At 38.8% G+C, this 26,804-nt stretch overlaps 1 protein-coding gene across 1 annotated transcript in view; it reads right to left on the bottom strand.

The window, feature by feature from the left end:
• The window catches only part of LOC122561696 (chemokine-like protein TAFA-5), a 695,903-nt gene that overhangs the window by 559,018 nt on the left and 110,081 nt on the right, over positions 1 to 26,804 (bottom strand). The gene's annotated exons all lie outside the window — the stretch shown is intronic.

Here is a 26,804-nt window from a genome sequence, read left to right as displayed (position 1 = left end):
CGGCACTCCCAATCGAAAAGTAGCAAATTAGAAGCCCTTCTGATTTCAATGGAAATATGATGTCAATTATTTAGTATCCATTTTGCTTATTGCAAAGACAGAATCTGCCCTAAAGCCCTGATTTTCTGAAATGGGATTTTTAAGTTGGGGAAGGAGTTTGAGTGAGGACCTTGGAGTATTCACAGCATGTATGGTTTTTCTAACAAGATCCTCAACCAGATAGGTCTTAGAAAGGATACAGAGAAGGTTAACTAGAATATCACCAGGGATGAGATAATTCAGTTAGGAGACAGTAGAAATAACTAGGACTGATCTCCTTGAAACAGAGAAGGTTAAAGAAGTGACCCAATTGAGCTTTGAAGATGATGAGAGGCACTGATAAAGTAGGCACAGAAAACCCATTTCCTCTGGCAAGTGCACCAATAACTAAAGGTCATCGATTCAAAATCATTAGCAAAAGTTATTAAGGGGAGATAACAAGAAATTATTTTCACTCCGAAGCACCAAAGTATTCAGTTCTGTCAAAATCTAAAACATTCCACCTGCAAAGCTGACAGAAGCTGATACCTTAAATAATACAAAAAATGAGTCAGACAGGTACACAATGAGGAGGAACATTGAGCATTATGGGCAAAGTGAATAAATCTTGACTTCTCTTTCAATGGATAATGATGGACTAAATGGCCTTCTTCTGATTTGTAAGTATTCATGACTCAAAGGCAGCCGATAGGTTTGCCTCCCTTTCAGGAGAGGTCACATACTGAGTTTCCTACTTCTGAGGTGGAGATTGAGAGAGGATAGAGTGCATAGGGTATGATTTGTTGGATTGTCCACAATCAATCCACACATATTAGAGACTGATGAGGGCAGAGTTTGGCATTCAATGGTCATGGGTGAGACTCCACTTATGGGGAAGGCATCATTGATTATGGAAGATGTCAGTGATAACGAGACATGCCAATGATTAGCATGGGGAACTTACCAGCCAATTGTAGGTGACTCTACCTTGGGGAGACAGCAACAGAAGTGACAGGATAGATTGGGGTGAGAGTTTGGGAAGAATGGGGAGGGGGGAGGAAGGAGACTGGAACACTGCTGCCTCTCCAAACTTAAAAACAGTGCTGGATTAGTGATTGACACATTTCATACAGCAGTCCTCACCTCCCTTTAGGTTGCAGGGTTTTCCAAAGACCAGGAAAGCTACCCGGCAAAAGTAAATCTTGGAAGAGAGACAAAATGCCCGGTATGCAACGTAATTAAAATATTTAAGTGTCCAACTGGGCTCTTGTCCATCTGTCTCTGTTATAACTGAAAGCAGGAAGCTTCCAGATTTGTTTTGTCCATGTTTTAGACTCTTAAGAATTTAACATCCTCACCCATCCCAAAATCACTTATTTTTGGAGGTCATCATTCCTCTTAATAAACTAACTGTTCAATTTGTGCTTTGAAGCAAAAAGAATATTTCTGACTCTTGCAATGCCGGCCATATGCATTTTTAAACATTATCAAACTAGACAGCTACAGCTTATAAGCAGGATGCTCATATTACTTAACCTGCCAGAGAGAAATTGAGTTTCAGCCACAGATCCAACAGGAAATTTCTGAATGATTCAAAATTGAATGCTTTGTTTTATGTAAATAACAATTTCTACCTGTTATTAAGAAAGAAGCCATTTTGGAGAAAAATGTATTTACAAAATTCTGGCTATGCTTTCAGTGAATACCAGCTCTCGACTGACAGTATTTTCAACAGAACCCTGGCACCAACTTCAGAGGAAATAAAATCAAAAAGACAAATGAAAAAGAGGACTTTGTTAGACCTCTGAAACAGCTCTCTTCTCCACTACCACACTTTGTGGAGAGCAAACGTGCTAAAGAAAGTGATTGGGAACAAATGAGACAGCTGTGGTTACATAGAAAATGTTATCTTTCTTCTTCCAAATAATAGTTTGCATGTCTTGCAGATAAATGCTTTGAAAATGAGTGCAGGGGGTTAGCTTATGAAATACAGTAAATGTATTAATAAGAAAACCTGCTACTTTGCTCGGTGTGAATGTTGAACATTATAATATTTGGATTCACCAAGTTCAGGCATTTTAAAAAGTGCTGTTAAAAGTACAGCCACACATGACTGCAGGAGCTCAATTTTAATTTGAACAATTCAGTTGGGCAGAAGCTGTCCTGTCGTGCAGAAGTTTCTTTTGATAATAACTTCATATACTTTTTATTAATTCCACTAACTTTAAGTTTATCCTGTAATAATGTCAAGTGGTAAAAACACCCAAGTTGTTATGGAACCACTCTTCCAAATATCAGCTGTTTCATGCATGTTTGTGGGCAGATGTGAAGGCAATGATGGTTAAAGGGATGTGGTAGCTTACCAAAAAATTAATATAACAATAATATTGTTGATGACTGGTTGGAGGGAGATGTGAAGCACCAGTGTTAAGAGTACAATGACATGATGATGCCAATGGCAGAAATGTTAGGTCAACCATCTGGGTTTGTGGACCAATGCAAATGATTTTGCTGAAGGCAGCAAGGGCAGTCTGTCTGGAAGCAGTAGGTCTGTCAATTTAATTATGTAAGGGACCATTGGTGGTCAATATGGAGACACTGCAGGGATTCTCCCAACATCTGGACTCCCAACTGAGAGCAAAGCCCAGAAGGAGCATGGAGAATCCTATGAGGTCTTCAACAATTTCACCCACACCAGAGAGGGGTTTCAAAGCATCCACCACTGCCATTCTGTGAAGGCCTTCCCTTTCCATAGCATACCGTTGTAGCCACAATGATTTAAGTCCACCATTCAGCCTCTGGAGGAATTGTCTCTAAAGTCTCTGTAGTCATACCAGATCATAGGTCTGCTCTCTCAGTAGAGATAGACGGCTGGTGGTGGTTTAACCTGAGAGCCACTAGACCTCAGGCAAGGGGAAAGTTTGAGAAGAAGAATCCTTCTTCATAACCTCAGTCAATATGGGAATTGAACCCATGCTTTTGGCATCACTCTGCAATGCAAGTCAACTGTCCAGCCAACTAAACTAAATCAACCTGCTATCCTCCATATTACCCTCAGCAAACTCAGTCTACTTTGAGGAAAAAAATAATCAATTGGTCTCAGATTTCCAGCCTCTGCAGTATTTTGCTTTTGTACCAAATTTGTTAGCCAGTGTCCTGGTTTTAAAAACCACATACCATGTTTAAATTTTCTGAAACAAGTGTGTGATCATCTGAAGATTCACTATCTTACTGACATTTTGTGAAGCTCTGGAAATTAATTGTCAGGTGTCTTGACCAGCTATAGGCTGTGTAACCAGGACGTGAGTATGCAATGCCTCATTTCCATCATTAATGTGACAATATTTCCCTTACCATCAAGTACTTGGATAAGATCCTATGACATCACTTGATGGTTTGGAACTGAGAGTTAATCGGATCATGTGCTGTCCATTCTCAGATCGGCAATGGGCAGTTGAGCATCCTAAGGAATCACTAAGATCAGTTCCTGCTAACCTTTGTGGGGCCAGGAGTAGTGGGAATGTCTCCTTTTGCTGAGCAGAACTTCCACCTGCATACCATACTCCTCCACCTCAGGAGGGTCTCCACGTATTCTGCACTGTGAGCCTTAAATAACAATACAGACATATTGCTACCTGATTGGAGACAGGAGATTAATCAGAGTTGGAAGGACATGTGAAAGGAGTTATGACAAAAAAAGTATTGGTTCCAGCTAAGTTGCAAGCAAACCTTAGCACAATTGTTATTGTCAAGCACAACAACGTCATGGTTTATTCAATTAATTTCTGATGCCAAACGCATAATCTATAATACATTATTTAAAATAATGCAGGGAAGGAGAAAATCTATATACAAGTCATCTAGTACATCTTAATATTCAAAGAACTTAGCTCCCCCATTTCAATATTAAATAAAATCTTAATATTATTTACTGTTACTGGTAACACCGGATAATCTTAATTATGAAATATACACTGCAGAACAATCCTGCTTAGTATTACAGCATGTAAGGAACACACACAAAGCCCATAGGCATGTTTTGATTTATGCTCCACTGAGAAGCAAATAGAAAATTTCACTTTCTGCTGTAAACTAGACAACACATAACATAAGACTTCAGTCCTCCAAAGATCAATAAAGTTTTTAAATTTATATTTTGTTTTCTTTTTCCTTCGCAGATCTGTGACACTCAAATACAAAATCCTGTTCTCATATAAATCATGTCTCAGTACATACTTTTGGTGCCTAGGATCCAAAGAATTTTACACTTTCATCAGAAAATGTTTCCAGTCATTTGTAAATCACATCGTTTCAGCTAGGTGGATGCTGCCACCTACCATAGAGCTGGGAATGGACAGCAGCCATTCATCATATTTATCCACTGGGACAAAGAGCAAAGGGAAAATATGTGATGCTGAGGATGTGAACAACCTTTCTTGTCCTGTTGAATGCAAATAAGAATAATCAATGGGGAAACATGAGCCATTTTCAAACAAGACTGGAAATATCTATTTATTTCAGGAGTCTTTTCGCATTTTACCAGTCTTCAGTTCTACGTCACATTTAATAGATCTTAATATAAACCCTGACAAATAACGTATGGGAAAGAACAAATGCTGAACTGTATTTTTGAACAGGTAGAAATACCAGGTAGAAATACAGCTATATTTTGTTCCCCAGTTTATCATTAAAAATATATTTCTACTTCCAAACATGCTTGATTAAATTAATTAATAAAGTTCTTTTGTATTCAGGAACACAGTTTACACATAAAATGATCAATGAATATAGCATGTATGCCTTTAATATTATGATATTGTCATTGCTATTTAAAATATTCATTTCTCCCATCAGTCCTCATGTATCTGGCAGAGTGTTGAAATAAGAGGATTACAATGTATTTGGATACTATTCAAAAGAAATCGAGGATAGGAAGAATCAACAGACAGACTCTGGAATATTTGCTTGTCTCAGAGCCAAGAATATGCTATTTGATGGGAAGTAGTAGCTTACCAAAAATAAATGGTACAACAATATCGGTCTGGTTGACCGATTGGAGAGAAATGCAAAGCACCAGTTTTCAGACGTACAATGACATTATACCACTTGCAAAAATGTTAGGTCAACCGTCCTATGGCTTATAGTTGTAGTCACAATGACATAAATAGGCCATTCAAGCCCCTGGAGGAGTTGAAGTGAAGAGCAACTTAGTTGATCCTTCATGTAAGAAGGTTGAACAATGAGGATTTGATATATTCAGACTTTTAAGTATTCAGAAGAGATAGCCTAGAAAGTATCCTACAGTTGACCAATCTGATTCATATGGAGAGAATAAACAGAGAACAGTACTTTCAGATCTAACCAGCTAAATGGAATAGATGGCACAAGTTCAGAATTGTGAAGGGCATCTTTAGGGAAGTGTCAGGAAGTATGTCTTAATATATAGATGTTGTTTGGAATGGGTTGTTATGAAGAGTTATTCAGCTTAGGTCACCTGAGAAACTATGAAATCAATCTTATAAATGAAAAATAACAGACGTAGCAATCCTGCTATGAGCTGAAAATTTCCTCTCTCCTTTCAAGTGTATTTTGAGGGCTTGTAAATATAACAGGTAGGGGTGGGGCTGAGTGAAGAAGGCAGTAAACAAATCCACCACAAGTGACAAACAGGAAAAGAAAACGAACTGTGAAAACTCTAAAGTTAAATTGAAATGAAAGACAGAAATTACAAAGTGCAGATCTTCCAATTTGATGAAAATTTTACATTCATGATGATTTAGTCAAGTGTCACAGCCATAAGATATAACCAAATTTTTCAGACACTTAGGAGCTGAATTGGGCCCTTGGAAGATCATCGCCATGACAAATCCTTGATGCTATATATATTAGTTAATGAGTGAACAAATATAGAAGTGACAAAATATGGAATTGAGTGCTCAAAGAATGGAGACATTTCCCTTGAAGTGAGGATAAGTTGGAATTTTGAATATGGATCACCAATTCGGAAGGTATGGTGAAAGTTACCAATAGAGACAAACAGAGCTGTCAGTTTTTGGTGCTGATGCCAGACCATTCAAAAGTAATGCCAACCAAAAGGAACTCTAATATGGCATCAAAATAAGGCCCATTAATTCTAAACAAGTGTTGTTTTCCCCTTCTGCCTGTCTCTTAATTTTCACGAAGTCTGCATACAAACCTGAAACATTTTTTTTGCTTAAACATAGTGCCTAATTTTTTTTTGCCTTGCTGATAGACATGATCCCTAGAGGAAGTATCTTTTGCCATCATGAATGATGTTCTACTTCAGATTTGAATCTTTTTAAATATAGCTTTAAGTGTGGTGTTGCTAAGCAGCAGAAATATAGAAAAGCATTGCCAATGAAGCATGTCATCCTAGCATAAGAGCCTATCTTCTCTCTTTAGTGAAATTACAGGCTGAGTTTATGATGAAGGTTCATTTCTTTACAGATACATCTTATACTAACAAGCAAGCCTCCATGTGCTTCTGCCACAGAAACCTATCTCTACAAAATTCTAATTAAGGATCATTTCCTCACTCTCATTTGTTGACAGAGCTTGCTCTGAAATTGTAAGCTGTCAACACATTAACGTTAACATCCCAGTATTACCCTTGCTTTAAGCCAATATAATTCACTATTTAATAACGATATGAAGTATGTGGGCTATATTTCCTACAAAAGAATTATGTGGCTAGACACTTGCATTATTTTGGGATATTTAGGGATGGCTGAATAAATCAGGTTACAAACTATCCATGTTAGAAGTGAAATTCCAAAACTGGAATTGAATTGCTCACAGCTCCTGTGAAATGGGAATCTAATTTAGGGACAGTTTTCCTGGATGAGCAATGGATTGTGAATGTTTTTTTTCCCCATTGTCAAATTTTTGAGCAAGTACAGGTTTGTGGACCAATGCATACTGATCTTGCTGAAGGCAACAATGGCAGTCTGTCTAAGTAGCAGGTCTGTCAATTTAATTACGTAAGGGACCACTCGTGGTCAATATGGAGACACTCCTGGGATTCTCTCAATATCTGCACTCCCAAATGAGAGCAAAGCCCAACAGGAGCCTGAAAGGAATAGGTTGGGGAATCCCATGAGGTCTTCAACAATTTCGCCCGCAGGGGGATCTGAGCATCCACCACTGTGGCTGCAAATCATTCTGTGAAGGCTTTTCCTTTCCATAGTAATGGCCTGGCAGCTGTGGTCACAGTTCACTTGAACATATTTGAGAACCTGAGGCCTTTTCAAGACAGAGCCATTACCATGGTTTCCCTTCATAAGCAATGGGACTATTGGAGTAGTCATCTTTTCAAAGCGGCTGTCCTTCTAAGGGGGCCTGCATCCTCAGGGACCCATTCCCCATCACCATCTTTACTGGATGATAGAAGTATTCAATTAAAAGGCTGTCTCTCATAAGACCATGCTGGTAGACACCTTGCCAATTAATGTAGGGCTGGAACCCAGCAGTAATCCTGACAAGTGATTATTTTGAAATTGGGCAAGATTTCACTCAGGATAATAGGATAAGGGATGTGGGAAGAAACAGTGAACAGAAGATGTTAACAACTAACTTGACCAATTATGCTGTGGAAATTACCAATGCAGTTGGCTATCTGCAGAGCTGTGGTTTAGTTATTACCTCTGAGCCTGAAGGTTGTGGATTCCAGTCCTATTCCAGTGCTGGAGTAAAGTAATCTGGATTGGTGCTGCTCTGAGGGAGATCTGCACTGTCATACAATGATGAAATATTAAACCAAGCTCTAATCAGCCCCTCCAGGTAGTTTAAAAGACCCTACCGTATTGTTTTGAAGAAGGGAAGTGGAATTGTCCCTGGCACATTATTAATCCTGAACCTAACATCACTTTAATGAAAAATTTTTATCATATTGTTGGTCCTCTAAACTTGTGTACAAAATGACTGCTATTTTTTCCTGTCACCATGAAAAAAGCACTTGATTGGCTGTAAAATGTTTTGAGAAGTCTTGAATTTGTGAAACATATTCTGTAAATTCAAATCTTCCTTTCTGTTCCTGTTCAACCAGATGGAAAGGATTATGCATAATTAAATCAATCAAGGGAAAAGAACATTGGGGTAGACAATTTCATTAAGACTTTGCTGGTGTTTCTTCTTTCAGCATTGGCCGTGGTGATCCAGAAGGAGACAAATATCCAGCATCTTTGCAAAGTGCGCCTTTTAGATAAGGTTTTGCCATTTTGAATTTTTAGAAGCATTTTGTAAGTGAAAACAATTTAGTCCACACTTTTAGGTGACTGGTTAAAAAAACTGAACAATCAGTTTACAATAAATTTTCAAACTCTCCTCATATATCACAGGCCCTCATTTTAAAAGCAAACGTGAATGTGAATCTGACTTATCTGGGATATATGTAGAGCATAACAGAACAAAAAGTGGTTGGGAGTTTAAAAATCATTAGGCTGGGAACTAATTGAGTGTTTTTCTCAGCAATCAGCTCTGCTTTTTCAGTTCAGGGTCACCTTACCAGCTACAAGGTGCTGTTCCATGTATAACTCTACATCTTGCACAATAAACACACCGCTAATATTTTTATTTGATGTAGTGCACTGATTTAGCAGTTGATTTACCAGACTCAAAGCTGTAAAGTGTTTTAAGAATCTTCTACAAACAGTACCAATTCTTTCCAGACTGTAACTATTGTGCATAACACACATAATATTTGCACTGCTTTCCAGTTAAAATTGTCATATGTATTGAATACATCTTTCTTAACGTTTTATAAATGGTATTCTGCCATCATAATTAATGAATGAACAAAATTCTTTTGCTACAATGAGAATTGTAGCAGCAAGCCTTTTACTGATAATTGTCACAAAATCAATGATGTAGCTTAGTGGCCATAACAAAATCAGGACCGAAATGGTAAAGAAGCACAGTTGATATTCCTAAATGTTATGTCATGTTGTGCTGAGAATGTATGTTCATGCTTATGATTTTCCTCAAGTTACTTATCAATCAAAAATAGGTACTAGCCACAGACAAAGTACAAGACGTTAATAAGGAACAAGATAGTAGTACCCACTAAACCTACTCAATTGTCATTTATGCAGATAAGCTTGAATGTTCCATTGACATTCTTTTTGACCTTCTCTAAGGAAAAGTACATTAGCTCTGAATGACAGCTTCAATGAAGGTTCTGCCTGACACTGAGAATTTAACATATAGAGAATTACAGAGATAAAGGATACATTCTATGATATATAGATGTACATTAATTTACTGCAATGCCAAGGCTTTAGACTACTGTCTTTTACCCAATAAGTTAAAAATAAGATCAATTGGAGATTCAGGCCAAGTGTTATGATTAGGGATAGACAAACAGGAACAGGACAGGCATTTTTCAGAGTCAGGTTTAAAATAGCTCTTTTGGTCCTCTTGTGTTACGGTCCATGATTCATAGTCATTTGATTGTAATGGTGACAATGGTATCCTTGCAACTAAAACTGAACAGGATAGTTATGACAAAGGAATGCATTTTTGAGCGAGGAAAAAAATAAATCAGGTTCACTGTAAATATCCAAAAATCAGATTTGTGTGATTTTTCTGTAGCAAACAGAATGGTGTTAAAACATTGCAAAGGACAGGATTTCAGTTTCCTTATTAGTTTTAAACATTCTTATTGAATAATCTGTACTATTAGATTGTTTGTTTTCCAGATTTCAAATAAGAACTTCACCCATGCAAGACCATTGCAATTTGTTTGCTAAAAGTTGTTTCAAAAAAGTCTCTGCTTAGAATTGTTGTGCAATTGTGATAAGACAGCACTTCCAATAAAACAATAATAACACTAGACATCAGTATTTTCAAGAAGTAAAATTATATGGGTAGAAGAAAGTGTAGCCCTTATTTCCTTCTCTCTTTGGAACAACAAGCTCATACTTTCTTTAACAATAATATTTATAAGATTCACATTATTTTCTCAAATAACACATATGACACAATACTTGTCTACTATCACTTTATGATGCTTGGTGTCTAGCACAGTCATGTGTGAGCACCTTTAAAGTGTATGAGAGCACAAATCTTTTTCTCTACTCAGATGATAAGTAGAGCTAATATTTCTGGCTTGGGACCTTTCATATGAACAGACCTAAATATTAACTTTGCTTCTCTCACTCCACAGAAACTGCTTAATCTGTATTTTCAGCATTATGAAGTTTCTATTTCAGAAGTCCAGCATTTGTAGCATTTCACTTTTGTATTTATAGTCTGTACTTGTTTAAAAAAAAAGTCATTTTTGATTATTGATGTTCAAAACTCATCCAAAATCCTATCATGATACGCTTGCTCTATGAATAATGCAATGTGAATCTAACCTCAGGGAAGTTACTCTTGTCGTACCACTGTGAAATATTCCACTTTGCTCATCAACACCTATGTGATTTGTTGCAGTGTGACGTTCCATGATAAATCCTGTGAGTTTTTACACCTTACTGCATGTAATATAGTTTGCTGTACAGTGACATCTTTTTTGTATAAAACAAAGTTCTGGAAGCATTGAAAATACCATTTTCTCAGCAGGTTAAGAAATAACCAGTGCTACTCCTCATTGTTAATTATGGTCTTTGAATCATAATGTAAATTTCAGGCTAGAAGTTGCCATTGATGATATCAACAGATAAATGTTTAATGAATTCATATCTGATTCTTCATTCTTATGCATGTGATATTAAGGGAGACATTGAATTATCAAATCTTACATTTACAAAATGCCTTAAGCAAAGAAGAAAGGTACATTATAGAACCATTATAAAACAAAATGGATGTTGAGATAAAGGAGCAAACTTAAGAAATTGATGAAAGGTTTTGTAACGGAAGTGGGATTTGAGGGGAGTTTAAAAGACAGAGAAAAAAATGGAGAGGAGGCATATTTATGGAGCAAATTCCATATTATAGTCCTGAGAAGACTGAAGGCATTAACACCAATCACAGAAAAAAGGGAAAGATGCACAAGGCTAAAGTTACAATATTTTCAAAAGATTGTAGGCCTGGAAGAGATCATGCAGGTACAGATTTCAATGTGAGGGAGAGAATTTTAAATGTGAGGCACCAGGGAAGAAACAACCAGTATAGATTTGGGTTTAGGATATAATTTAGACAATGGGGGTTTGGATGAGATAAATTTGACTGAGAAATATGTCAGCGCAGAGATTGTCACATCTGCTATTGAACATTTCAGTGAGGAACTACTGAACATTTCAGCAACATAAGTTGAGGCAGAGATAGAGGCAAATAATGTCACAATGGTGAAAATAACCAGTCTTTGTGATGGGAGGATATAGGAGTCAAACCTCGACTCAGAAATAAACACAAAGTCGCAAATCTGGCTCAAAAGAGGAATGAAATCCATGGTAAGTGCATGAATATTGTGATTGTGGCTAACAATAATTGTTTTCTTCTTTCACATGGAGAACTGGAGAAAATTGGAACTTGTCCAGAACTTGAAGATGATAAGTAGTCTGGCAGTACCCAGGCTTTGCAAGTGTTAGGTGGAACGGTAACTTTGATATTGCTTGGGTACTTTACCTTTGGATAACATTGTCAAGAGGCAGCACATAGCTTAGGAAGAAGACAGGCCCAATAGCAAATACTTGCAGTGCTGAGAAAACAGTGGTGTGGAAGATGAAAAAGAAGTTATTGCTGGGAAATTTCTAGTTACCAGACTGGATAGATAAAAATGGAACTAAGACTTGTGAGTAAATCCAGAAAAGAGAGGGCCCCTAAATGCAAGAAAATCCACAGTCCTCCTTTCTGGAATTTGAATAAAAGATTTCTTCTGGAACTGGGTTCTGCACTATATTCTCTCCCAACACCAACTCGAAGAATTAGGAGTCCATAATGCTTAGGCCCAAATCTCGGTTTCAGTTTCAGTTCCATGTCAATTAATTCGACATGTGGTTTTATATATAGGCAGCACAAGGTCTTTCTTACTGCTAGTCTAGATTGGAATACTGGTCACAAAAGTAAAAAACAAAATAGCACATTGATCCAGAACATCAGTGAGACTTACTAAAATTAATTTAACAGCCATCAATTTTAAGACCCTCAAAATAACTCTCAAACTTTTTTTTTAAAAAAAGCAAAGAACTAGAACATGTTTATTTGGGCACATGGTTTGAAAAGCCTGTCTTAAAATATAATGTTTCACAATGCAGTGAATGAGATGAAAGACATCTTAATTTTGTCTACTATTAAAGAACTGAACATAGAGGTCATAGTGATGTACAGCATGGAAACAGACCCTTTGATCCAATTCATCCATGTCGACCAGATATCCTAAATTAATCTAGTCCCATTTGCCAGCACTTGGCCCATATCCTCTCAACCCTTCCTATTCCTATTCAGGAACTGCTGTGACTACTCAGTCGGTTGCAGCATTAGTGGAATGAAATACAGTTAATGTCTAAGATTGCTCTTCATTGATCAGGGCCATTTCCAAATTTTACTGGAGGCAGCAATTAAGAAGCTTCCTTTGGGAGCTTCATCCAATTAAGGGTGAGGTGCAGGCAGTTACACAGGCAATTGGACCACTGGAGCACCCAATACTCTGGGCAGCTGGCAGTCCTATGAGGAAGTATGGGTCACATGGGGGCATGTTGTGGTTCTGTTCGCCAAGCTGGAAATTTTTGTTGTAAACGTTTCATCCCCTGTCTAGGTGACATCCTCAGTGTTTGGGAGCCTCCTGTGAAGCGCTTCTGTGGTGTTTCCTCCGGCATTTATAGTGGCCTGTCCCTGCCACTTCCGGTTGTCAGTTTCAGCTGTCCGCTGCAGTGGCCAGTATATTGGGTCCAGGTCGATGTGTTTGTTGATGGAGTTTGTGGATGAATGCCAGTTTATAGGGAATCTAATCTAATCTAATCCAAAAATGCACAGGTTAGGTGAATTGGCTATGCTGAATTGTCTACAGTGTTCAAGGATGTGTAGGTTGGGTGCATTAGTCAGGGGTTAAATGGAGGTCGCAGTAGTCTGGCTGTCAGTTCTGAAATGCTCCTGATGTATGGTAGTGTGGCTAGTCCTTTGGGTTGCGGCATGTCCTCGTTCCGTTGTCTTTCTCTTAGGCATCTGTTGATGAAATTGCGCGGGTATCCGTTTTTGGCGAATACCTTGTACAGGTGTTCTGCTTCCTCTTTTTGCAGTTCTGGTGTGCTGCAGTGTGTTGTGGCCCTTTTGAATAGTGTCTTGATGCAACTTCATTTGTGTGTGTTGGGGTGGTTGCTTTCATAGTTCAGGACTTGGTCTGTGTGTGTGGCTTTCCTGTATACCTTTGTGGGGGCATCTCAAGAGGCAGCAGTGTATCATTTATGTCACTCGCCGAAATATCCAGAGCTCATGTTCTGGGGACTGCATTCAAATCTCACCAAGGCAAATGGTGAAAGCTGAATTCAATAAAAGCCTAGAATTTGAAAGTACAACCTAATAGTGATGAAGTAACTATTGTACAATGTTATGAAATCTATTGGTGCTGTTTAGGTAAGGTAACCTGTGGTTCTTCCCTGGTCTGTACTACACGTGACTCCACAGCCATAGCAGTATATTTGACTCTTAAATAACTTCAAAACTGATCTAGCAAGCCACTCAGTTGTATCAAACTGCTACAAACTCTACCGAAAGGTATGAAACCAGACGGACCACTCAGCATTAACCTAGGCAGCGGAAATGACAATGGCAAATCTAATCCTGTTGATTCTGCATAATCCTCCTCACTAATATCCAAAGTTTGTGCCAACATTTTCAGAGGTGTTTGACAGACTAGTTAAGCAACGGCCTTATATAGTCATGCTCACAGAATGTCCAAGACACCACCTTCACCATCCCCAGGTACATCCTGTTCCATAAACTCACCAGGGATAGTGGTACTGAATAAGCAAATAGAGACAAAGATGAAAGTGCAATGTGTAGAATGCAAACAAAAACAATTAAAATGAACAGTGGCTGGAGTTGCCAAACTGCACGGTGGACTCCTCGACTGAAAGGCCCGTGACTGGGGTTGTGGGCCCTTTCCACTGGTGGTTTCAGGGGTGTTGGGATAGTTAGTGGAGGCCTTGCTGCTTGAAGCCTACTGCTGGGAACATATCTCCTGGAGATTTTGGGCTATAGCCTCAGCTGAGGTGGAGGGACACACATCCATAAGGTGGGGAGCTAATGTCAGTCTCACTGCACCTCAAAAGATCTGGCATTTGCAAGAACACATTGGGGTGGACGCCCGGCACAGGATTTGATGAGACTCTGATCCACATTTACTTCCAATGCTGCCTTCACATAATTTGTAAGAACCAGCCTAACGTTTCAAAGAGGAAGACATTTCCTCAAAATATTTGTTTCTTTTACACATTTACGGTTGGCAGATTTAAAAAGTCCGGATCTTTTTCTCCCCCTTTTGATTGTTCAACTGTTTGAAATCATTGGTAAACATGTATTATATAGTGAACATTTGGAAGGCTGGTGTTCTTGAATTTTGATAAATCAATTTATAAATGACTGAGGGACAAAATGTTCAGCTGGGAAAAAGCTATATGCAAAGGACTTAGGAACATTACTGCCAAGTTAACCTTACATTAGTAGTCTTATCTGAAGAACAAGGAGAGAAAATTCAGAAGGGGCAAAGGATCCTTGAAAATGCCATGGTTTATCTTCCCTGCCGTAGGGACATGGTTTTCTTGTAACCTGATTGTAAGATTTCAAGTGACCTTAACATTTATAAATCATTTTAATTCAAATAACAATATTCTAATCTATCTTCTCAACAAATTATCATCTGGTAGCAGCGCAAGGTCCTTCAGTTTTAAATAGTTGAATGGAGCAGTCAATTTTAATTTGTGTTAACTTTGTGTAACGACCAAATTTTAGTAAGATTGTCACAACCCTCACAAAGAAAGAAAAATTTAAAAAATTAAGAGCTGACATTTGTTAGAAATATGTGTAAAAGTATTGAAAGGAAACTCATTCAGGCTTGTTAAAGCTTCTCATAACAAGTATGAAGCTGATAGCAGCGCTACCTTGTTGCAGCTAAATGTAACAATAGAAATATGTTACAATATTAACAAAGAAGCAACAAATAGATTCAAAGGAAACAGTAATTCTGGGCAATAATTATAAAATATCAACAACCCATTTGTCCCTTTTTTAAATTCTTCTGCCATCTTTCTTAAAAAAATGGCATTTTAAATATCATCAGTGGACAGCAATTTGCCAACCATTTGTTTGATTAAACAGAGAAACAGATGTGCCCAGCCAAGGAGACCTTGTCAAAAATGTGTAAAATTGCTGTCAATTTACTTCAACACATTTTCAGATTGATCATAGGCATTTTATTTTCATCATGTTTAGTACTTTATGCTGAGGAAAAATTCAATGGAGTCAAAAAATAAGAATTTCTTAAAATGCAATGACAAAATATTGCTTGAGGTAATGAAAATCTGAATGTTTTTGTCCTAAAGGTACTCAGCACATTTGTTCCTCATCAACCATGCATTACACACAATACATTAAATATTCATATGAATTTCAAAATGAATTTATTACAATTTCTCACTTCTACTCCAAAACTGAAGAAACCTGTAGCATTGTACGCTCGCTTTGAACAGAAGGTCAGTGACACAATGTCACCTGTCCCAATAGCCTCAGATGCACCTGTATCCATGGTCACCATTCGACCAGCTTTTTTTGAGAGTGAACCCAGGGAAAGCGTCTGGCGTGAATGGAGTCCCTGACCATGGATTCAGATCCTGTGCAAACCAACTGGAGGGCGTATTCGCTGACATCTTTAACCTCTCTTTACTATAATAGGAAGACCCCACCTGCTTCAAGAAGACCACCATCATCTTGGTGCCAAAGAAAAATCATGCAGCATGCCTCAATGATTACGACCTGGTGGCTCTGACCTCCATAATTATCAAGTGCTTTGAGAGGTTAGTCAAGGCTCACTTCAACTTGGATGCTCCTTGGATGCTGCCTGACCTGCTGTGCTTTTCCAGCATCACACTCTCAACTCTAATCTCCAGCCTCTGCAATCCTTATTTTCACCTCACTTCAACTCCAGCCTACCAGAGTGCCTTGACCCGTTGCACTTCGCCTACCATTGAAACAGGTACACAGCAGATGCCATTTCCTTAAGCCTACCACACATACCTGGAACATCTTGACCTACGTCAAGCTCCTACTTATTGACTACAGCTCCGCCTTCAACACCACAATTCCAAACAATCTCATCTGTAAACTCTGAGATCTCAGTCTCTTGTAACTGGATCCTCAACTTAAGACCATAAGACCAAAAGACATTGGAGCAGAAATTAGGCCATTCACTCCCACAATCAGCAAGAACAAGTGACAACACCTCCCCTATGATAATCTTCAAAACTGGTGCCCCGCAAGGTTGTGTACTCAACCCCTACTGTATTCTTTATATACTTACAACTGTATGGCCAAATTCCAACCCAACTTCAGTTAAAAATTGCAGGCAACACCATCATTGTAGGTCAGATCTCAAACAATGATGAGACAGAATATGGGGAAGAGATTGAGTGCTTAGTGGCATGATGCAAAGACAACAATTTCTCAATCAAAATGAAGGAGGTCGTCATTGACTTCAGAAAGCAGAGTGGAAGGTACACCCCATCTGCTGAGATGGAAATGGACAAAGCATCAAGTTCATGGTGATAATCACCAGCAATCTGTTCTGGTCCACCCATGTGGACGTGATTGTCAAGAAAGCACAACAATATCTCTACTTCCTCAGGAGGCTAAGGCAATTCAGCATGATGACAATTGGACTCTTGACAATTTCTATAGATGCACATAGAAAGCATCCTATCTGGATGCATCACAGCATGGTATAGCATCTGCTCTTCCTAAGACCACAAGAAACCACAGAGAGTTGTGAACACAGCCCGGTCCATCATGCAAATCAGCCTTCCATTCATTGACTCCATCTATACTTCCAGCTGTCTCAGGAAAGCAACCAACATAATCAAAGACCCGCCACCCCACAACCCCAATCCGATTATACTCTCTTCTGTCAAGTAAAAGATATAAAAGTTTGAATACACATATGAACAGATTCAAGAACAGCTTCTTCCCCACTGTTACCAGACTTTTGAAAGGACCTCTGAAATGTTAATGCTGATCTCTCTCCCCCTCTCTCTCTCTCTCTTTCTCTCTCTCTGTACCTTCTCTGGGATTGTAACAGTGCATTCTGCACTCTGTTCTGCTACCCGAATGCACTTTTTTGGTATCATCTGCTTGTATAGCATGCAAAACAACACTTTTCACTGTATCCGTGACAACAATAAATTAAACTTAAATGAAGGGCTTTGAGCCTCATATGAGTACATAGGCAGAGTCACAGGATCCAATTTTCCTGTGGAACCCAGGAATTAGTATTTGACACTGAACGTGAGTCACATTCCCACCTCTGTCTCCAGATTTTTGAAAGAGCAAAGTTTTAGCCTTTGAGTGCTTAACTGGTCATGAACCAGGCCCACCTTTCATTTCAGCAGATCAGAGGCAGGAGTAGAAGTGAGTTGACATTGGAGAAAGCAGGATGAAAGACATGCCTTCATTCCTACCCATACATGCATATATCAGCCTAATCCAACATTAAAATAATCTTGAAAGTAAGTATTCTCTCCCACATCCCACCACCCTCCCCCGATCCCAAATATAAGGATATTGCCACCTGCTGTCTACATGAAATTTCTTTCACACATTTTCCTGCATCTTTTTATCCAAAATCTTAAATCTGACTTGCCTTGTTGTTGTACCATCAGTTATTGGGAACAACTTTATTTTATTTACCTTACCTAAACCTGTCGTAAACTTGTACACCAAAATGAAATGCTACAAGAAAAACCAATCCTGGCTACTCCAACCAAAATCAATAGCAAAAATCCCTCAATCCAGGGTCAAATTCTGGTCCATCTCCTCTGGCCTCTGATTTTCTCATTACATGTGATTTGCTGACTAACTTGCAAAGCATTTTGCTTGCATTGAGAATGAGCTGAGAAGCACATGATCATGTGAGATTATCTTGCTTTGGCAGGTATGACACCATTTAAGAATCTTGCCACCTACTTTGATGTTAGAAGTTAAAAATCACACAACACCAGGTTATAGTCCAACAGGTTTAATTGGAAGCACACTAGCTTTTGGAGCGACGCTCCTTCATCAGGTGATTGTGGAGGGCTCGATCGTAACACAGAATTTATAGCAAAAATTTGTAGTGTGATGTAACTGAAATTATACATTGAAGAATTGATTGTCTGTTAAGCCTTTCATCTGTTAGAATACAGTGATAGTTTCACTTCTTTCATGTGTAAATCACAAAACCCTTTTTTTTAAAAGTTGCATTCTCAGGTTAGCTGTTAGTATCCAGGTACAATTAGAAAGGCAAATTGCATGTTGGATTTGAGTACAACGCCATTGTAGTATAAAAGTAAAGATATTTTGATACAATTATGTAGAACTGAGGCTGCAATTGTATACTTTGTGCAGTTTAGTCTCCTTAACTAAAGGACGTAACTGTTTTCAAAGAAGTGCACCAAAGTTTCACTAGAATGGTTCCTGGCATGAGCGAATTTACACAAGGAGAGAAATTGAGTGCATGAGGCCTACATTTGCTGTATTCTTAGAAAAATGAGAAGTGATCTAATTGAAGCATGTAAAATTTCTTAAGGGGTTTGGCAGGGTAGATACGAAAACAATGTTTCTCCTAGCTGAGGAACCAAGGGCATGGGGTCACAGTCTCAGAATAATGGGTTGGCCATTTTGGGCTGAAAGGAGGACACATTTCTTCACTGAAAGCAATTGTGAAGCTTTCAAATGAATCTTTCAAACAGTTATGGTTGTTTAGCCCTTAAGTAAATTCAACCTGAAAATGATAACTCGTTGAGTGCTAGGAGAATGAAGGTTACGGGAAGGTAAAATTAAGGTAGTAAATCAGCCATGATCTTGTTAAATGTTGAGAAGTCTTGAAGTGTCAAATGGTCTAATCCTTATTTCTTATGTATTTTCTCATGCTTCCTTTTTATCAATGTTTCTTTTCACCTGCTCTATAAATTTTGTACATTCTTCAATTTTTTTCTTTATTATTATCTCTAACGACTGAGGGTCATTGCATCACTCTGCACTGCAGGAACTGTTCTGATTTAAGGCCCGAAGGAATTTACATCACAATACATTTTAGCTTGAATCATAAGCATGTGCATAAACATAGTCCTTTTGTTAACATGTCCTCTGAGTTTCAGGGTAATTCTAATCTTTTCATTCATTCATAGAATTCTGTGTTTTTCATGTGCTTTTCACTTTCAAGGAATTTTTTTAGCATTCAATTCATTTTGAGGGCAGCATGTTGGCTCAGTGGTTGGCACTGATGCTCACAGTGCCAGGGACCTAAGTTTTATTCCAGCCTCAGGCAACTGTGTGGAGTTTGCACATTTTCCCTGTATCTGCACAGGTTTGCTCCAAAGATGTGCAGTTTAGGTGGATTAGCCATGGGGAATGCAGGGCTACAGGGATGGAGTGGGCCTGAGTGGGATGCTCTTTGGGCCGAATGGCCTGCTTCCACGCTAAATGGATTTTATGTCTATTTATGGTTATTTAATGGTTCACCTTCGCTGACCTTTTGACCTACTCACTATATTTTCTACTCTGCTAATTTGGGCTAAATCCATTTATAGCTCTCTGAACATCCAGTCTACCACCTTAGTATTTGGCTCTTGATTATTCTTTTCTATTCTTCCTATTATTATTGAGAGAATGTAACATTGTTTTTGTTTTTTTTTCTTGATAATTCTCGAAGTCTTGAATTATGTGTCAGATTTCAATTTCCAGAACTAAAGCAAGCAATACTTCTTTCATTAATGACAAAAACAAATTGACCTCAGAATCTATGCAAAAAGCATTTCATACTTTGACCATATGCATTATCTTTATCCCAATCTAATCTGGGATCGTGATTCAAGCTAATATTATTCTCTGTCTGTAGTTTTATCTTTCTCCAATCTGGCTGTAGATTCTTACCTACATTTTGGTTCAAGAAATTTCATTTGAGCAACAATGTTAGAGTGCATTTGTTTCGAAAAGTTTGGCTGACACGATTCAACTGTTTCTCAATTAACTCAATGCCAACTCCAACTGGCATTGCTAGTTCAAATGGCCTAATTATTAATCTTTATAGGGAATGCATGAAGTTGCTGAAAAAAAACAAACATGGATCCGTTTTAGTATTTTGTAAGAGAGTGCTCATTCTGGCAGTGCAGAATAACTGCAGGCCACTATGCACCTTCATCTCTTTTCTTCGACTTATTTTATTGTTGCTGAAACCCATTGATGCTGAAAGGGGAGATGTGCAGGGCCACACAATTGCCTACAACATACCTGATTTATTTCAATGTGACCTGCAGATGAAATGACTTCATCAATACGTGCCATGCAAATCACACCCAGGTTTAGGGCTGAAAAGAATTTACACAATAAATGTGTTTTTATTCACTTTATAAGCAGGTGCAACAGAAAAATTAACTGCCTTAATTGTTTTGGAACACACCTCCCTTGCAGTCAACAGCCTGTTCTCCTTTTGAATAACGATTTAACTACACTTTGAATATCATCCATCTATGAGCTTCAAATTGACAGTTATTTCCCAAGAAACATCAGTCAGACTTGCTCTCCCCTACCATACTAGATTAAAAATTTCAATACTTTTAAGTATGCTATAGCTGTGACGTTGAGATTCTACCAGAATAATGGATGATCTTCAGATTGCCATTACTCATGGTACTGGCATCTGAAGGACACTCATTTGCTTGGATATCTCTCCTTCCTAAAAATAAACACAACCCCCACAAGGAAGATGTTTTACTGTATTCAGTACACACTGAAATATCTTCCTCTTTTACATTCAAATATACATTTATAGGCAAGATAGAAACATGGCATCAGCAATTCATATTCCAGTCTCCAGAATGGCACAATGGAAAATGTAATTTTCATGGAAAATGAAAACTTTCTGCTTATAGTACTGGCAGTTGTAAAATAATCAATTGTACTACATTTTTTTCAATGCTTCAAATCCTATTTAAATGTGTGAGTTGTCAGTCTGCAACTGGGTAGGATAGATGATTGATTGATGCATTTAGTTATTGCTACGTATATTAGTTACACATATATATTTGTTACAAATACAATGAAAAGTGTTGCATAATGTCCCTCCTCTTTGCTGCCATCTTAAACCACAGAAATAAACCAAGATATAACGTATCGAGGTCGAAAAATAAAGAAATAAAGTTACAAGTTCAACATTACAGTTCTTCTTAATTGCTTAGCAATGTACCTGTAACTAGGCTCTTCCTTTCCAACGCTGAAACCATTATCAGCATGAAACAGTTGACTAGCTGAGTCTTTTTTCCATGCCATCACAGCACAGGGTCACCATCTTCAGTCCCATCTTGCCTCTACCGATGACAATGCCATTAGACCATGTTGGGCTGATCCTAGAAATGTTACAATACTATAATTTGATACAAGGAGTGAATTTTCCCTCTGGGAAGTGATCCCTGGCACGGGATGTTTTTTTTCTGAGGTGACTAATGAATAGCTAGAGAACAGTTGGTACACCTGAAGCACTGGTTTCCATCCTGACACCCGAAATCTACTTCTATGCATCTAAAGGAGCCCACCATATGGGAGCCTACAAGAGTCAGCGTATAATTAGTCCTAATTGCCCATTAATGAGATATCTTGTTACTGGGAGTGTAAACCTGGATCCCACCTCTGCCAAAATTACCAGTGATAGGATAGAACCAGGGAACTGGCATATTGGCCAATGTGGCTCATTTTCTGCATTGCCCACTCTCTAATCCTAAATTCAGAGATGGGGCACTGACATCCAGTGAATAAGCAATAATATTTGCCCTGTTATCCAACATGAAATCTAAAAATGCCCCCAATACTGTTCAAATCATGGAGTGAGTACCATCATTGCTCAGCACACAGTTAAGTTCAGGAAGTTAGGTTTTGTTCCAAAATAGTATTTCAACTTTGGGGAAGTGAGAACAACAGGGCAATACACAGGTAGAAAGATAACTTACAGCAGTCTGTGGTATGAGGTATTGGTTCAGAAAAAAATTAATTTGGAGACTGTATCAGCAGCCAATCTGTTAATGTCACACAGTCATGACTGGGGAAAAAAGAGAAATCACACTCAAATTCTAGATGGAAACAAAGAAGTTATATGTGTCTCCTAGACTTTGTTATTCTATCCAACTAGTCAATGTAGCTTATTCCTAACACGATTAAACAACATATGGGTGAGACAAGTGAAAGGAGGACTGGAACACATGTAGTAGAGTGGCAGTGTCACTCAAGTCCCTACCAGGCCTGTTTTACTTTTTTTTTCCTAGCACCCATGTTGTGTGTGTGCAGGTGTCAGACACAGTGAAAAACAGCAACTGCGTAAATCTCTATTATATTCCACAACCAGGAAGAGAGGAAACAACCAAGTGGCTAGTGACAGATAGTGCCCTTCTCAGAGGGCAATGCTGCGTGATCAGACATTGAAGGGGAGGGCAGGGATTAAATCAAAATAAAGTTGGAGGGGGAAATAATGCACTCCACTCCCTGCGGCGCCCACCTCTCCCTGAACAACTCCAGGGTATTGGTGGACACCGCAGTGCTCCTTCTCCAAGGACACCAGGCTCTGACATAACTGCAGAAGAGGGGCAAGCAATCGGCCCTAATGACGACCTCCACAGCCCTCTGCCTGGACCTGTTTATGACCAGTTTGGCCTGGCCCAGGAGCAACCAGGCCTGTTTTTTCTCCTTTATATTTGTTTAAAAAGAATAAGCAGAACCTCTGGCACTCCTGCTTATTTTTTCCCTCCCCCTACATTACTGCCCACCTTTCCTGAAAAATCTTGAGGGTGTTGGTGGACACTGCATGCTCCTTCTCCAGGGACACCCAGGCTCTGACATAACTGTGGACCCCCTCCACGTCCCACTGCCTGGACCTGATATGGCCAGTTTAGCCAGACCCAGGAGCAACCAGGCCTGTTTTATTAAGTAAATAAAAAGATTGGGACTTAATGAGATGAGGCACTTATCTTAACAGCACGTAGATTATAACATGCTAGGAGTAAGTACAGTTACTTTTGCTACTTAAATGTAATAATGAAGACTAGCTGGTAGTGGCAGGTTTTGCAACACATATATCATTCTGATTATTGATGAGTACCATTGCTTAAATACCACAAGGCAACTACAGTGGAGAAAATCCATTGGACTGAGGAGAAAATACATTCATAAGACAAGTGAATTCTGCTTTAAATACTTTACCACTTTCAGAATGCTCAGTGTGTCAGGCAGCAGTTGGAAGTTCTTGAACAAACCAGCAGTCAACGGAATGAATAATAAAGTAGAGACAGCATTCCATAGTAACAGTTAGCTGATAATGATTGGTTCTGCAGTATTTACTCCCACCTGATAAATTGGCAGCTAAAAGTTGAGGAATGTGTGGACAGGTTACACCTTGGTGTCTTATGCATGTCCACCAGATACAATTTATGGGACAGTCTATAAGTGGCCAAGCCACCTGCCAAATCCAAAATAGATTTAAGAGTGATTTCTCCTGTAAATCCGGATTTTGCACCAATTTCACAATCCCTTGGCAAAATTCAAATATTAAGTGAGGTGCTGGTTTTCTTATGGTGGTTCTGTCTAGGTGTAACAGGGCTAAAAACAGCCTAAACAGTAGATTCTCAATGAAAAGTGTGTCCTGAAAATAGTTTGAAGTTATATTTCTTTTACATCCAACTCCACACAAATTGCCCCAGCTGTCTCACCTTAAATGGAGCTAAGCATCATTGGTTGCAATGAATGGTAGGTTGCATTGAACATCCTTTTAGTGTCTGCAACCTGCCATGCTCATTCTTTGTATTCATTGTCAGTTTAAGTCCAACACTAGATTTGTCTTAGGTCTCAGGTTAGTGTGAACTGGTGCTTAACAGCAATTACTCTACTTTTTGGATCCATTTCACTGCCCATTTGTGAATAACATACTATTCAGGGAAGCACATTCTGGAAAGTGGTTTACAAAAGTGAAATTTCACAATGGGCAAGACAACATTAGGAATTTTTCTAGACTTCCCACATGGAAATGTCTGTGCTTCTAATTATGTTATAGACACATATTACAGAGTTTCTGAATTTTATGCAGTTAATTGAATTCCAGATGGTTGAACGCTGGATAACATATTTAGCCAAGCATCAGGACATTGCAATCTTACCGGATAATCCGAAATTTGGATCATCGAATGCCGGATAACCGAGGTTCCTCTGTATAGGAGTTGGGGCATCATGTTGAGGTTGTACAGGACATTATTGAGGCCACTTTTGGAGTACTATGTGTAGTTCTGGTTGCCTTGTTATAGGAAGGATACTATTAAATTGGCGAGAGTTCAGAGAGGATTTCCCAGAGTTTGAGTTATAAAGAGAGGCTGGGACTTTTTTTTCAATAGCGTGTAGGCAGTTGAGGGGTGACCTTATAGAGGTTATAAAGCCATGAGGTGCATAGATAAGGTGAACAAAGATCCTTCCCTAGGATGGGGTAGTCCTAACTAGGGAAGATATTTTTAAGTAGAGAGGTGAAAGATTTAAAAGGGACCGAGGGGCAAATCTTTCACACAGAGGGTGGTTTGTGTGTGGAATGAACTGCTAAAGGAAGTGGTAAATGCAAGTACAGTTACAACATTTAAAAGACATTTGGATAGGACATTGGAAAGGTTTAGCAGGATATGGGCCAAATGCAGGCATGTGGAATTAATTTAGTTTGGGAAAGTTGGTTGGCAAGAAGCAGTTTTCATGCTGCATGACGCCATGGTTTTAAAACTCATTACCTTCAATCCACCAATCATAACTTGAATTGATTAAAGTTAAGTGAACACATTTGTGAACTCATTAAGTTTCTCCTAATTGCTGTCTCGTGAAGGCATATGTTTCAGTCAAGTATCACTGCCTGACAGGACCTATGATTCAAAGTTAGGAAAATACAATTTCATATACTGGCTGTACATTACTTCTACACAAGGCATAACCTTCCTGCTGGCCTTTTGTCTGCCCCCAAACGAGGGACAGCATCTTTTAAATATGATAATATATTGCTGTCAAGTGTGACATGGTTATCAAACTGTTTCGGACAGAACTGTATGGTTTCACCCATTACCTCTGTGAAGTGATCCATAGGGAAGCATCATTAAACACAACAGGCAGCCATTTTGCTGTATATTATAAACACATTTCTGATAGTCTTCATTGACTTATGAAAACTATTATTTACTCAATTATTGTATTTTGTTGTCATAATAATGGATTAGTTTTAGTAGAATCTAAAATCTAAGTAGTTGTCAACCGCTTAGCTCACTAAAAGGATAACTTCATGAATGATTTACATGCAGTGGAAGACTAAAACAATAACAATGATAAAAAAGCACTTCTAACGCAAATTTTCAGAGACCATCAAGGCATCCAAGTGCTGGCTATATAGTCCTATGGCGGTCAGCGAGTCAAGTTACATTTAATAATGAGGATACGTTTTGAAATATCCCAAAACAACATACTTCATGGTTGAATTGGTACACAATGAGAAAATGTTTGTCAGTGAGATCAGAGCCTAAATTCCTCAGGTCTGCTATCATACCATCAACTATATTCAAAGAGCTTGCCAAGCCTACATTGAATGTGTATGGATTTGCAGGCTCCAGGCCAGCAACAAGCCAGTTTAGGGAGTTTAGCATGTAGTGCAAGGATACTGGCAAACAACTTACACCATATGGAGGGAGAGCACTGCCATTGGCAGTCAAGGTCACCATTTTCCTTAGCTTCTCTGTATACCTCTTTCTAGGTTGGAAGTAATCAACTGCAGTCAATGTGCCACCTACATATGTGTGAAACAGGTGACTGATGAATTAGTCAACACTTGCATCTCTTTTTACACTGAATAAGAAGAGTATAATGATAGGGTTGCTAAATGTCAACACATGGTCACATTTTCCAAAATAGAGCTTCCTGCTTCTCTTCCAAAACTGCTAGTTAGTCCCGCCTCACCTGTGCATTGTGATTGTATTTGCTACTTCTTCAAGTACTGTAACTACATCCTCCAAGACACACATATGTACAATCAGTAGGGAGAATACTGAATGATGTGAAGTGTTATTTTGCTATTAATCACCAGCTGAATGCAATTTTCCATTCAAAATCATCAACAAAAACAGATGCCAGAAGGGATCCCTTAAAAACGGGTCTCACTATACATTACATAGAGTCATAGAGATGTACAGCATGGAAACAGACCCTTCGGTCCAACCCGTCCATGCCGACCAGATATCCCAACCCAATCTAGTCTCACCTGCCAGCAGCCGGCCCATATCCTTCCGAACCCTTCCTAGTCATATACCCATCCAAATGCCTCTTAAATGCTGCAATTGTACCAGCCTCCACCACATCCTCTGGCAGCTCATTCCATGCATGTGCCACCCTCTGCATGAAAAGGTTGCCCCCTGGGTCTCTTTTATATCCTTCCCCTCTCACTCTAAACCTAAGCCCTCTAGTTCTGGACTCCCCAACCCCAGGGAAAAGACTTTGTCTATTTGTCCTATCCATGCCCCTCATAATTTTGTAAACCTCTATAAGGTCACCCCTCAGCCTCCGACGCTCCAGGGAAAACAGCCCCAGCCTGT

Source organism: Chiloscyllium plagiosum, chromosome 23 (assembly GCF_004010195.1).
Source record: "Chiloscyllium plagiosum isolate BGI_BamShark_2017 chromosome 23, ASM401019v2, whole genome shotgun sequence".
NCBI lineage: Eukaryota > Metazoa > Chordata > Chondrichthyes > Orectolobiformes > Hemiscylliidae > Chiloscyllium > Chiloscyllium plagiosum.
The sequence above is the reverse complement of the archived record's forward strand: the minus strand, read 5'-3'. Positions and strand labels throughout refer to the sequence as shown.